This window comes from Stegastes partitus, unplaced genomic scaffold (assembly GCF_000690725.1).
Source record: "Stegastes partitus isolate 25-593 unplaced genomic scaffold, Stegastes_partitus-1.0.2 Scaffold1286, whole genome shotgun sequence".
Taxonomy (NCBI): Eukaryota; Metazoa; Chordata; class Actinopteri; family Pomacentridae; genus Stegastes; species Stegastes partitus.
In genome coordinates, this window is record NW_007579017.1 from 60,310 (window position 1) to 73,474 (window position 13,165).

The 13,165-nt window shown below is 42.1% G+C and overlaps 1 protein-coding gene across 1 annotated transcript in view; it reads left to right on the plus strand.

Annotated features, from left to right (window-relative positions):
* Positions 1–217: 217 nt before the first annotated feature.
* The window catches only part of LOC103369425 (unconventional myosin-VI-like), a gene marked incomplete at its 3' end in the record, with an annotated part of 141,202 nt that continues 128,254 nt past the window's right edge, over positions 218–13,165 (plus strand). Inside the window, exon 1 of the mRNA XM_008298140.1 lies at positions 218–389. The remainder of the gene's footprint in view (positions 390–13,165) is intronic.

Below are 13,165 nucleotides of genomic sequence, written 5' to 3' on the forward strand. Positions count from 1 at the left end.
ACTTGAGTAAATGTACTTTAGTTACATTGCAGCACAGATTACTCTTTTGGGAACCGTTTTTAAAAATAAATCCACCTGCATGTGATGCTGGAGCTGCACTTGGATCCAGACCTCCTCTACGGGACAGCGCCCCCTGCAGGCCACCCGCCCCGCTGGATAATATTTACCCAGGCCCTGACGTCACGGGGCCAGTTTCCCAGGATTGCTGCGGGAGTCGGAGGCTGCAGGGCGGGGAGAGTGTGGCCCAGGCTGCCGGAGCGGATACCGATCATCTGGAGACGACCGGCACGGAGGAGGCTGGAGACGTGCGCTTCCTTTGTGGGAATTTTAAAAACTATTTTCCTTGAAACACGCTGCGGAGGAGTCCCGGGAGTTTCCATTTAAACGAGGTAAGGAGCACCGGCATGCACCGGGGAGAATTTATCGCAACGAGACCGTGATGTTAGCTAGCTGACGGGCTACAACACAGCAGCGTCCCGGTGCTAGCAGCAGCAGCAGCAGCAGCCGGGGAGGCTGTCAACACACCGTAGCTTCCCGGGAGGAAAACAGTCAACACAGAGCTGAGAGCTGAGAGACGAGCCCTTGACACGACTGAGCTTTAGCTATCAGCGTTTTTCTCCAAACTAACAACAGGTTTTTAATATTAATTGAATATTTCTGCAGCGTAAATCGTGCCTGGAATCTTGTAGCTTTGTTGAGAGGAGTTGACGCCAGGCCTCCTTCAAACGTTTGGCAATAAACAGTTTTGTTGATGTTTAATAGAAACCTATTTGGAAAAGTACACGATTCAATACATATTTAGAATAAATACGAGACACTCTTAAATTCGGCTTATATAATAACCACCGTGCCTCCTTTTGTTTTATTGGAGCGTCAACTTTTTATTGCACTGCCATTGCCACCAAAGGGAAGGTTCTGGAGACAGAACACAGCAGAAATAACCGGCAAACAGTATTAAAAAGTTGGATTATTTGAGAGTGATGATGCTATGTGAATATTATATATGCCGGATTAAGGAGAAGCGTCTCCTGCATTAGCAAAAGTGATGATTCATTGTTCATAGAGCGTGAATGTATTAAAAAGGCAAGGCGATTCCTAAATCTCACCTTTTGTGAATGAGGTTCGGCTCAACGTGAGATAGTATTTAGTGAGCGGGGACGAGTATTTACCAGCAGCCTTATTACATTAGAGAGAGTTGAAAGGGACAGAGCTTGGCAGCCGTGATGAGGATTCACTGGTGCGTACATGACACGGGAGGCTGTGTTGTTGTCCAGCAGCAGCAGCACCAATATGTCACATCTCACAACATGAGCACGGCTGCGGCCTGCACACCCAGCACACTGCTGCTGCTGCTGAGCCTGGGAAGAAGAACAAGAATCAATGGACATGCTTTGCATAAGAAAAAAAGGGGGCCGTGGGTAGTGGGTTTGATTGCAGTGATATTATTGCTGGGGCGATGATACAAGATAATGTGGCATCTTCAGAAGTGTGGATGCAGGGAGCAAGCTCAGCCACTGCTGTGGGTTTATCTGTGTTGCATGATTATATAAGAGTTCTCAGTGCTTATTGTGTTTGTTCTCAGCTTGTTGTTGTGCTGAAGCTGCCTTAAAATCACCATTATAGCAATTTTACTCTCCCGACGCAAGAAAACGTGTGATTTACACATACTAGGTAGTCTTTAATTGTGCTCTGAATATATATTTATTTATGCACGTGCATGCAGATTGTGCCATTTTTAACTTGAACTATGATCTTATTATTCCCGTAGTGCTTTGAGCATTATAATGTGCCTTCCTCACATGTCTGTCGAGGTGGAGGCCTCTCATTTCTGAAGGGACTTTGACTTTTGCTCCTTCCTCCCAACATCCTTGTTTTATGGCTGAACTGACATGTCGTTGCATTATATCACAGCAGGAAACAGCGCTTGGGTTAAGCAAGCCGTCCTTCCTGAGGCTGGGGAACTTCTTGGATCGAGGTCCTCTTGAGGAAATAATCCTGAAGGATTCCATGTTTGTTGGATTAGTTGGATGACATTATGCTTTCTTGGGAAGTTGTTTCTTTCTGTTGTAGTGATAAACAAAACAGGGCACGACTGGGCTGTAAACTTTAATTGGTATTAAGTAAGAAATCTGGATATGATTGTTTTATTTGGCTGCAGAGATGTGACCTCTCAAGGCATCATGGGTAGTGGCTAATGTCCAAGCGTCTTGTTCATGATAAGCTGTTTATATGCATCCTTATCCACTTAAAATATCCCTGTATCTGAGGATTCAGAACTTTAGACAGCGTCAGTACGCAGCAGTAGGCGAGTGAATCCCTGCACGTGGTTTTCCAGTTTACATGTTTATGCTGGATGTGTGTGTTCTCTCTTATCAGCTCTTGTGTGGCGTTTTCCTCACATTGTCACTCTGTGGAGGAAGCAGCTTGAGGTGGGAGAGTGGAAATAGCGAAACTGACAGCTACCTAGTCAAGGAGTTCCTGGAGTTGGAGATTGTACTGACTGCAGATTGTTGTTTTGGTAGCTTTAGAGCAACACCACAAACAAAATAAGACATTGTAGTCTGAATAAAATTAGTGTTTATCCTCCTATACTGCTGTGATATTGTTGTTGTATGTTGCTTGTTTTTTGTTACCCCTCCAACATTTTCCAGCTCATTTGACATATAACGACCACTGACGAGCTTGTTAGAAGACTCATTAGCTGCTAGCTCAGCTAATAGGATGCTAACAACGTTATCTCTGTCTCATAATTGTGCATTTCCTGTTTTGTAGAGCAGTTTACTCCAAGAGAGGAGCACAAGAATTTAAGCTACAAAACCGTCCTCCATTTTGGAGTCCGTGGCTTTTTGTTCCCAAACAGTTAGCTTGTTTAGGACGGCTTGCTATCGGTCAAAGATGCAAATCTGTAGCCAAAGTTTACCAAAGTTAAACTGGACACTGAAAAGATGCTCATATTAGGCCTTTAAAGAACCCATATTACACACACTTACAGGTTCAGAGTTTTATTTTGGGGGTCTACTAGAAAATGTTTACATGCTTTAATGATCAAATCTATTTTTTGTTCTCTCATACTGTACATAGCTGCAGCAGCTCGTCTTTTCTTTCTGAAACGCTCTGGTTTAGCATCTGTCGCTTTAAGTCCCAGGCTGCTCTGATTGATCAGCTACGCCAATAAACGCTAGGTAGCATTGGTTATGCACCCTATCCCAGATCTCTGAGTATGAACAGAAAGATGTGACTCTAGTAGCAAGAAAACAACTGCAAACTGCGATTTTGTTTGGGGGTTGTACCAAACTAGCTACAAATGCTAATGTGTTACATGATGATGTCTCTGAGTTACAAAACAAAATTCTGGACTACAGACAAGGTGTTTTAATGCATTTCAGGACCAGTGTTTTCTGCGTGGGAGACAATGACTCTCTTTGGTGTGGAGTTTGAGGAGCTTTGTCATTTCACAAACCTTCGCACAATAAAGCTAGATCCAACCTAAAAAGCAGAATATGGGCTCTTTAAGATGTCTGGCTGTGAAGCTGCAATTTTAGAGTTTCAGGAAGTCCTATTAATGCTTCCCATAGAACGTGTCACCTGACCCACAGATTCTGGGGTTCGGATCGGCCTCAGTCCAAATAATTATCAGCTGAGTTATATTCTATGTGGTTCTTTGATTAAAAAGGTTGAAGCCTGTGTACATTAAAGGAGGAAAAGTTGTTAAGACCCAAATTACATTATGGCGAGAAACCTCAAACCACCGAGATAGTGTATTCAGTGTTCAGATCCGTCCAATGCGTCAGAATGATGGACAAAACCTGATTTCTGATAGAAGTGGTAGCTTCAACATACACCTACAGGATCATTACTTCAGTAACAGTCAGGATATCATCGACAGGATATTTAACGTGGGAAGATAGAATCATGAAAACAGAGCAAGCGACCTCTGAGTGACTCTGTTGCTCAACAACAGAGTCAAAGTTCAGTAAAGTTGAACCCGACATAAAGGGTTCTGCATTGATTCACTTCACCGCTGAAAACATCCACAGATGGAAGTGATTCCTTTGAAACAAGCTCATTTTATTTGGAAAGTTTGCTTTTATACTGGATGAAACTGTCACTATGTTTACCATGTCCAAACATGGCCGACGCATCTGTGTTATGTCCCAAGTTCAAGTCCTGCTATCAGAGGCCCGGCTTGGCTGAGTTACTGCCACAGAACTGGTGTAGCTGCTGTCAGAAAGTGAGATCCTGAACCAGGATGCAGCAAATCACCTCACAGCTCCAACAGCAGCACAGCGTAGCATCAACTTTCTCCACGGAGCAGGAGAGTTCATACATATCTTGTTTCCAGTAAGGACATATTAATGGTGGTGGTACATCCCCCCCTCCCCTCCGCCCCACCGTCAGCCTTTGTAATTAGGGGAATGTGAGCCGAATTAGTCACGCCACCCTGAGCAGACCGCAGCCTCTCGTTGTTGACGTCGATGAAGAGTGTCGACTTACGTGCCGTCTGCGAGCCCGGCCGCCTCGCTCCGGGGGTTTTCTGCTCTGAGACGAGGTGCAAGATCTGACTTTGTTGTGGTTTCGTTCACGCGCACAAACGCACGCTGCTGGATTACAGGGGAAGCAGGGTTGTAAACAAAAGTCTGGTGGACCTACAAGGAGGTCAGTTATGAGGAAATCTCCCCATGCTGCTGCAGTGTTGGTCTCTTCATCTTAACTCTAGCGTTTTTCCCTTCGTCTGCTATGCTACACTAATTTCTTGAGCAGGAGTGGTAACTGCTGCCTATCAGGTGTCAACATCTGTCTCTTGATACCCATAAACTCTTGCAATTTAGGGGTTGTTTCCTGCAGTGGGGTCCGGTGGGGGACAACCTGAACTGCATTCCTCTTAGAAAGGACAAACACTACTTGGTGCTTCTGGAGTTCAAACAGCGTTAAAGCTGAACTCTTGTAGTCCATCAGCTATCAGATAAACAGATGTGTGATTTTTATAATCATTTTTTCTCAATTATCAGGGAAATTTTCACAAATGCCAAGATTACACAGGATGATTTGGGTACTTGTAGTTAATCCTTCTGAGCTGGTCCAATCAACATACACTTGGTCAGTGGACGCACTCATGTGCACGCAGTAGATAAGACATTTTACGTGCTGCCCATCACCAACACACATAAATAAGCTGGATGCACAGATGAATATGTCGGTGGTTGGTTCACATGGCAAGTATCTGTTGATGGAGTTTCCTTAAGGCGACTAATTTCTGTTTACTTTCAGTCAGACTGAAAACAAGCCGTCAAAATGTGAAATTCAGGGTTGTTTTTTCTGGACAGCTGCAGTGAGTTTGTGCTTTTTGTTCCAGTATGTACTTGTTTGTTTGACTCTTTGTTCCCTTGAACCTTTACAGCAGAGGTGGAGAGTGCAAAGACCCATAGAGACACATTATATTATGTAAATAAACATACTTTTCAACATACAAATGTTGTTTGCATCTAAGCTGTTGGTGCTAAAATGGACTTGATTATTTTTGTTGATGATTAAACAAACAAACCCTATGATCAAACCATAAATGCAGATATTTTGCGATACACACATGTCGCTGTTTTTGATCACTTCTTGACTAAACAAGCAGTTGATGAAATGAGAATCTCAGTAATGAATAAACATAAATTATCCTCCACTGCAGCCCCATCATTTACATCTCTGCACATAAACAAGCACACTCGTGGAGATCGAATCAAACATTTATAACATAATTAGCATGAGTGCACCTCTAATTCTAATATTGCTCACATCGCAGTCTTCAAATTCATGAAAGCACATCATATTTAGGAGGTTGATGCGTATCCATGCGGGCTAGGACCTGCTGGTGAAGCATCTACAGGGCAGGAGCTGCAGCAGTGCCTTTGTTGTGTAAGTGGCATTACCGTTATGTGGTTACGAAACATTTTGTCCCCTCATCTTATGTGACTTCTTGCCATTAAGCGCTACCCTCTCCTGTCATCTGTGGCCTATTTTCTGTCTCTCAACTACAGAAAATTCCCCCACAGCAGCCTCAGTAAGTCAGCGTATCCGACTCAGAGACACCTAATCTCTGCATCTTTAGTAACAAATGAACTTCTCCCTGTGGGTCACTGCTTGGCAAATCACTGGTTAGGTTAAACTGATAAATCTGTCTGCTGTATGGGTTTATCTCTCAGAGGTCCTGATCTGCTCTGAAGGGTCACTGAAAGGAGAAACAGGACTGACAGCAGGTAGCTGTGGGATGTCACAGCTTGTTTCAGGAGTTGGCTCTAATTTCTGGTCTCACAGACTGATGACTTCATCTCTAAGTGCTTCATTAGATGTTGATCCTTCAGATGAGCTCATCCCGTCTTTGTTGGTGCAGGTTTGTTTTTTTGGTGCTGGATTTTACACCTATAACATCAGATTGTTTTGGCCATTTTGAGCTGTGTTTTTTTTTATCTGTTTGATGAATTTAAAGTCCAGCTCTTGTCATTGAGTAAACCCATAGAAACTTCTCTCTATGTGTTAAAATGACACATTTAGAAGTTTTTGTTTTCATACCAATATTCCCTTCCTCTGTTAAAATGATAATAAAAAACAAACAATAAAATCTCAATTGAAAAGCAAAAAACAGAACATATCTACCCATCCATCCATTATCTATACACCACTTAATCCTCACTAGGGTTGCGGGAGGCTGGAGTCTATCCCAGCTTAGAATCACCAATTAACCTCCACATGTTTTTGGACCTCGTGGGAGGAAGCCGGAGAACCCACGCTGCACGGGGAGAACATGCAAACTCCACACAGAAAGATCCCAGGTGTCCTCACGGGGACGCAAACCGGCGACCTTCTGGTGCGAGACAACGATGCTAACCACAGAGCCACCTTGCAGCCCACAAAACAGACCCTAGATTTTTAGGTTCAGTGTACAGAGCAGAGAGGAGTCGTCTCTTGTTGTGCCAGAAATGATGTTTTTCATGTCTGAGAAGAAGCCGAGGAGAGTTTTTCTAGTTTCTTTTGTGATCAGTGTTCCCATCATCCATCCAGCCGTAGCGAAGACTCCAGGAGAACCTTGCTTTTTATTTTTAACTTGAGTTAGAGCTGTGAAGGACTTTGTAACCAAGGCAGTGCTTACTTGGAGTCGCAGCAGCTTAAAAACTTGCTTCCTGCCTCAACTGCAAAGCAACACAATGATCTCAGCAGTATAACGACTTCAGACTAAACAGGGTCAGTCTGAATTTCTCACAAGTCAGAGCCAGTGTGCCTTTAAAAATGACATTTATCAGCTAAAAGGTTTAATATTCCCTGAAATGAGTGGGATTAAAAAGCATGTAGAAGTGCTGAAGCTGTGCAGGACATCTTCAGGTGATGTGCGACTGATTTAAAGCCTTTTGTATTTGTGTGTCTGGAGGTGCAGCTATTTTTAATCTTGAGGTTTGGAGACATCATGTTTATTTTTAGCGGCGAACGCGGTGGCTGCTGTCAGCATGTCTGCTTTAATCACTAGTTTTTGTCTTCGAAAGCAGACTTTCACACACACTTTTCCTTTTCATTCCGTGGCTCTGCTGCGAGTGAATCATCATGTCATGTCATGTCGATATGCAAATGAGCCTAGCCCATCATTATATCATCATGGTGGCGAGGGCTGTAACCACAGCAACAGGGAGGGCAGCCGTTCGCCTGCTGATCCCGGCAGGATCACGTGTTGGTGACCTTTGAAACCCACGGCCTGCCGGCAAACCCAGGCCTTCTCCTTGGTGACATGCAGCTCTGGTGCCACAGGTGTTTTGAATTCTGGGTAGTATCTGGGAGGAGGCCTGGTCTGACATGTTTTAAATGTACACGCTGGATACATTTGAAAAGAATCTAATGACAGATTTGGATTGAGAAAAGCTGAGCCAGTTTTGCTTCCACTCGTGAGGGTGTACTGCCGTTGACTCAGGCATGAAGACGGTGCATAATTGTGGTGGATGTTTTTTTCCCTTCGAAGTGGAGTTTCCTGGTTGTGGTTTGTCACATTGCTCATTAGGTTTCTGTGGCTTTACTCCAGAAGGACTTTGACCCAAGTTAATCCGGCTCTCTTTAGCACTTCTCTTAAATATTCAAATGACAGGAATACTTGTATCAGCTGCTGCCAGGGTTTTACAGCTCTGGACCTTGTACTTCTAACTACTGCGTTCTTATACTGTTGCTGATTTGGAATGGTTTATACGCAGTAAAGCTGCAACTGAATGTAAATATTAATGAGTAGTCGAATTAGCACACGAGAAAGGGTTAGTCCTTTTTTGAATGGCATTTATCAATGCTTTTAAAAAAAAAAAATCACAGTGGATCAGATGACTACAGTCGTCCTCAAATGTATTCCTACCCTTACATTAAAGAAAAGGCAAAATTCACAATAGTCACTGAAATAACGAGAAACTGAAAAAAGTAATAATAAACAAAAATTTGCTAAATTATAATTTAGTGAAATAAGGCATTGCTTTTGAATTGTGGTTGAAAAGAGTAATTAAAAAAAAACAAAAAACAAAACTGTCCCGGGCAAATCAGAGCACTTTGCTGATGAGCAGTGGACCAAAATCCAAACACCTGTCAACAGGTGCAGAAGTCTGATGGAGAGTTACAGAAAACACTTATAAATATTAGTTTACGGGTCCCATCATGCTTGTTTGTCTTTTTTATTTTATTTTTTTTTTTTTATACTTCTGTTGAACCACAATTCAAAAGCAGTGTCATGATTTTCATTCCATTTTTATTTATTATTACTTTTGTCAATTTCAACCTTTTTCTGTGACATCTGTTTTTTCCTTCTTTAATGGAGGGTATGAATACATTTGAGGACGACTGTATATGTAGTGTGTGTGTTGTGTTTGCAGCTCAGCTCATTTTTAGCCTGCTGTTTTTGCCAGGTGCTGAAAATCACCTGTGAGTCAGATTTGGCGATAGAGCTGAAACAGTTCTCTCAATAAAATGTTTAATTTTAGTCCACAATAATTATTAATAATCATTTTCAATCATTTTATATTATTGTAAATGTTTACAAAGAATGCACAAGTCTATAAATGTACTCATAAGTAAAAATACGTGTGAGATAATAGTAATGATCTCACCTTGATATAGATTATTTAAATTAAAATATGGAGGTATGTTATCAAGCAATAGTCGATTAATCAATAACACCAATTGAACCCAGTGAATATCATTCCATATATAGTGTTGAACATGGTCATGTGACATAACCCCACCTACACTTCAAAACTATTCTCCCGCTACCAACGTGCGGCACCTCCGAATATTCAGGATATTCGTCATTAATTGGGACGGAATCAAGATCAGAAATTGCTATTCGGACCAGCCCTACCACAGTGATGCTGTTGTAACATACTTCAGGTCATCTGAGAGGCTCCAGCTCAGGCTGCTTCTCATTAAGCGCCACAGGAGACGTTCTCATGGTGGCACTGTATAGCTAAACTCCCACAATGCTCTCTGCTTGTCAACATGGACCTGCTTGTAGTCCGAGTGACGCCTCCTCAGGTCACTACAGTGGTGAACAGTAAGAGGAAACGGGTGCTCCAGCTAATCTACCATAGATTAGCAGTGGATGAAGGATAAAGCGGTGTATAGATAATGGAGGGATGGATCCCTGCTTGGGGTTTGTTCATGCAACCAGAGTTAGTGTTTTCATGATTTGGTTTCATGCTAGTTCATATCTAATGCATTAAAGTGAAGTATCAAACATTCTGTTGATCTTTTTTTTTATCACCAGTCTAACTATAAGTGTGTTTAAAATAGCTGTATTATATTCAATTCATCATGAATTTCACTTCTACTGATCCCATCTTGGGCTGCAAGGTGGATCGGTGGTTAGCACCGTTGCCTCACAGCAAGAAGGTCACTGGTTCGCAGCCCAGTGGGGGCACCGGGATCTTTCTGTGTGGAGTTTGCATGTTCTACCCATGCAGCGTGGGTTCTCTCCAGGTTCTCCGGCATCCTCCCACACAGTCCAAAAACATGTTGAGGTTAATTGGTGATTCTAAATTGACTGTAGGTGTGAATGTGAGTGTGCTTGGTTGTCTGTCTCTAAGTGTAGCCCTGTGATAGACTGGTGACCTGTCCAGGGTGTCTCCTGCCTTCACCCTGAGTCAGCTGGGATAGACTCCAGCCCCCCGTGACCCTAGTGAGGATTAAGTGGTGTGTAGATAATAGATGGATGGATGGATGATCCCCATCTTTACCTGCGTTGGGCTTTAAAAGGTTTTTCACCTGACAATTGTGTGCAGATCCAGACAGCAGGGCTGCACCACCCGAGGCAGTAACTGGAACTGTTTTGGTTGCTATAAAGGGAGTTGAACCAAAAACAGAGGTGATGTCTTCAGGTTTCTCAAAGCTCTTCAGGCCAAAACAAAAACTGACATTTAGTTCAGTATCATAGAAACTGAAGAAAACCATTAAATGTTCTTTTTTGACAAAACCGTGGCAGCAAGAGTGCCAGCTAAAAAAACGTGGAGTACTATAAATCTCAAAAACTAAAACCTGTAAAATAACAGCTGTTATGAATGCAGTAAAAATTGAATTTTCCGGTCACATGTTGTTAAAGACTGAATTATTATTTATGGAAATACAGATTTTCTTTTGAGCACATTATGTACAATTATGTCTTTTTTTTTTTTTTTAAAGTTAACATGCAAATGAACACTTTCTTTGACATGATTTAAGATCTTAGCTTTTACAAAACAAGTAAAAGCTACGTTTTTTTTAAAAACCACTTTTTTCTGCCAAGTGATGGCAAATATATGTAAAAACAACTTATTAGTTGATTTAAATACAGTAAAAATTGTGTCTTTCTAGGATCAAATATATAATAACTAATTACTATTTTCAAAAATGCAGACTTTTGATGTGGATGTTATTCACAGTTGTGGCCTGTTTTTTGATTTCATTTTTTTTTGTTAACACGTAAATTACATTTTCTGTGATTTTACTCGTTATTATCTGTAATGTAACAAAACAGGAAAAATAACTGTGAAAAACTTCTAAAAATATATATGATTATGAAAAATAAAAACAGTCACAGGCCGCTTCAAAAACTTTTTATTTTTATTTTAAACAATGCGGCTTAATTTTCTTTCACCCTACTGATGAGTTAATCCACCCGTAGTATCAACTCAGGACTCTGTTCTGCAGCAAAGTCACTTCACATGTTTTGTGTTGTGACACTTTGCGAGTTCAGTGTGATTTGCTGGTTTGGAGCCTCAGTAGGCAGCATCACACGCCTCGTGGGTGTGAAAAGCTGAAGGTATTTCACACCTGTAAACTGGTGGTTTCATTGGAACTGCTGATCTCTGAGCTGTCACACACACAAAGCAGCCGTCTTTATTCCTCAGATGGCTCACTTTTGTTCCCTGCTTGTTATATTTAGCAGTTCCTGGTGCACAGCCAGCTCTCCGCTGGACCTCCACACTCGGTTGCTATGAGATCTGTTATGCAACTGCATGTCATCCACACTGGACACAGGAGGAACCGGCATTCAGGTTGATTTTCTGTTTTCTGAGTATGTGTGGTTATTTCCCAGGATGCTCTTGGTTGAATCAGCCAATGCAGCTCTTTTGATCCTCCTCGTCTGTGTGTGTGGAGGAGACGCCAAGCCGGACACTTCCTCTCTTTATTTTTGGGGGTGTCTGCATAATGTCCCAGTCTGTCAGCCCTGCTTTATAATCTACAGCGAGGAAGTGACCACATAGAAGGCAGATTACCAGGATCATGAGAAAGTCACAGAGGAGTTTCAGCTGGACAGATAAACTTTTAACTTTTAAAACTCAAGAGTGACTTCGACTGTTTTTCCCGTTGAAGTGATTCCTGATCAGACAATCGTATCAGCCACGGATTAATCTCACCAGAAAGTCACGCTGTGTCTCAGCGCTGAGCAAATAATCGATTTCATTTGAAACAATGCAATTGACATATGGGGAAGGCTGCAATTTAGGAACATTATACAGCATTTAAACTGTTGTTACAGTGATTTTATGAATTTGTGTGATCGCTTTTTGATGCTATTTAATGTGGTAAAGCTTCATCACATGTTTTAACTCTGTTACACAGTGCATACCTAAAAATAAGTATATACCACATCAAATCACAGCATTTGTCAGTAAAATTGCAAATTAGATATTCTCTGTTTTTTCTCAACCCGCCTGTGACTGCTGTTTTTGTTCTTAAATGAGTCATCAGTCCAATAAAAACCCCAAACCATGATCAGCTTTGGTTTAATGAAGGTGACCTGATCTCAGCAAACCAGAATGAACTGAATAAATGCAGTATTTACTGGTATCCAAATAGAATCCAGTTGGATTTAATTCACTTTCATACACTCGTGTTTACACTTGTTGCCAATATGCTGCCACTCCGACTGTAATCTGTCTTGATTTCCATGGAGTAATTCCAAATCAGGGTCGGCTTTAGTCCAGCACGGCCATGAAAGCATTAAAGAGAAGTGGATACAACATGGAGTCTCAATCAATTGAGTTAAAGCTGCACGGTGGAGCGTACAGGGATGAGCGATCTGGTGATCTGATGTTGAGAACGATCTTGTTTTGGCTAATGATCGGCTTTTCAGAGGAATCAAATGGATCATGTCAGCATTTCGAAAATTAATCCAAAGCTAACTAGCGAGCCCCGGCCTGTCCCATCTGTAAGGTTTCCCTTGATGGGATTCAGCTGCCTCTAGCGTGAGTCTCTGGACTGCAGATGGTAGCAGTTGGCAGCTCTGTTGGCTTCTCCATCAGGTGAAGAGCTGGTTCATGTGCCTCTACGTGACGCTCACCGAGGTTACAGAGCAGGACAAGGATGCCATTAAGTCTGCCAGTGATAAGGTAGTCAGCTTCTGTCACCAGCAAAGCAGCGGAGAAAAATCATCAGAAAATACCATGCCATGATTTGTGAACTGGGCCTTTAGCTAGGAGTGAAAGTGACTGGCTCTGTATACAGACAGCAACATGTACAGCTAATAATATAATCACATGAGTTCAGCTTCTGCAGGGAGAACTGATGATGGATTAACCCTAAAGCTTGTGATGTGATCTTTTGGACAGATCGTCCACTCCAAATGAGGGACATGTTTATTCAGTTCAGTCTGTCTATGTCTAAAATCTGACCTTTGTGTCACAAC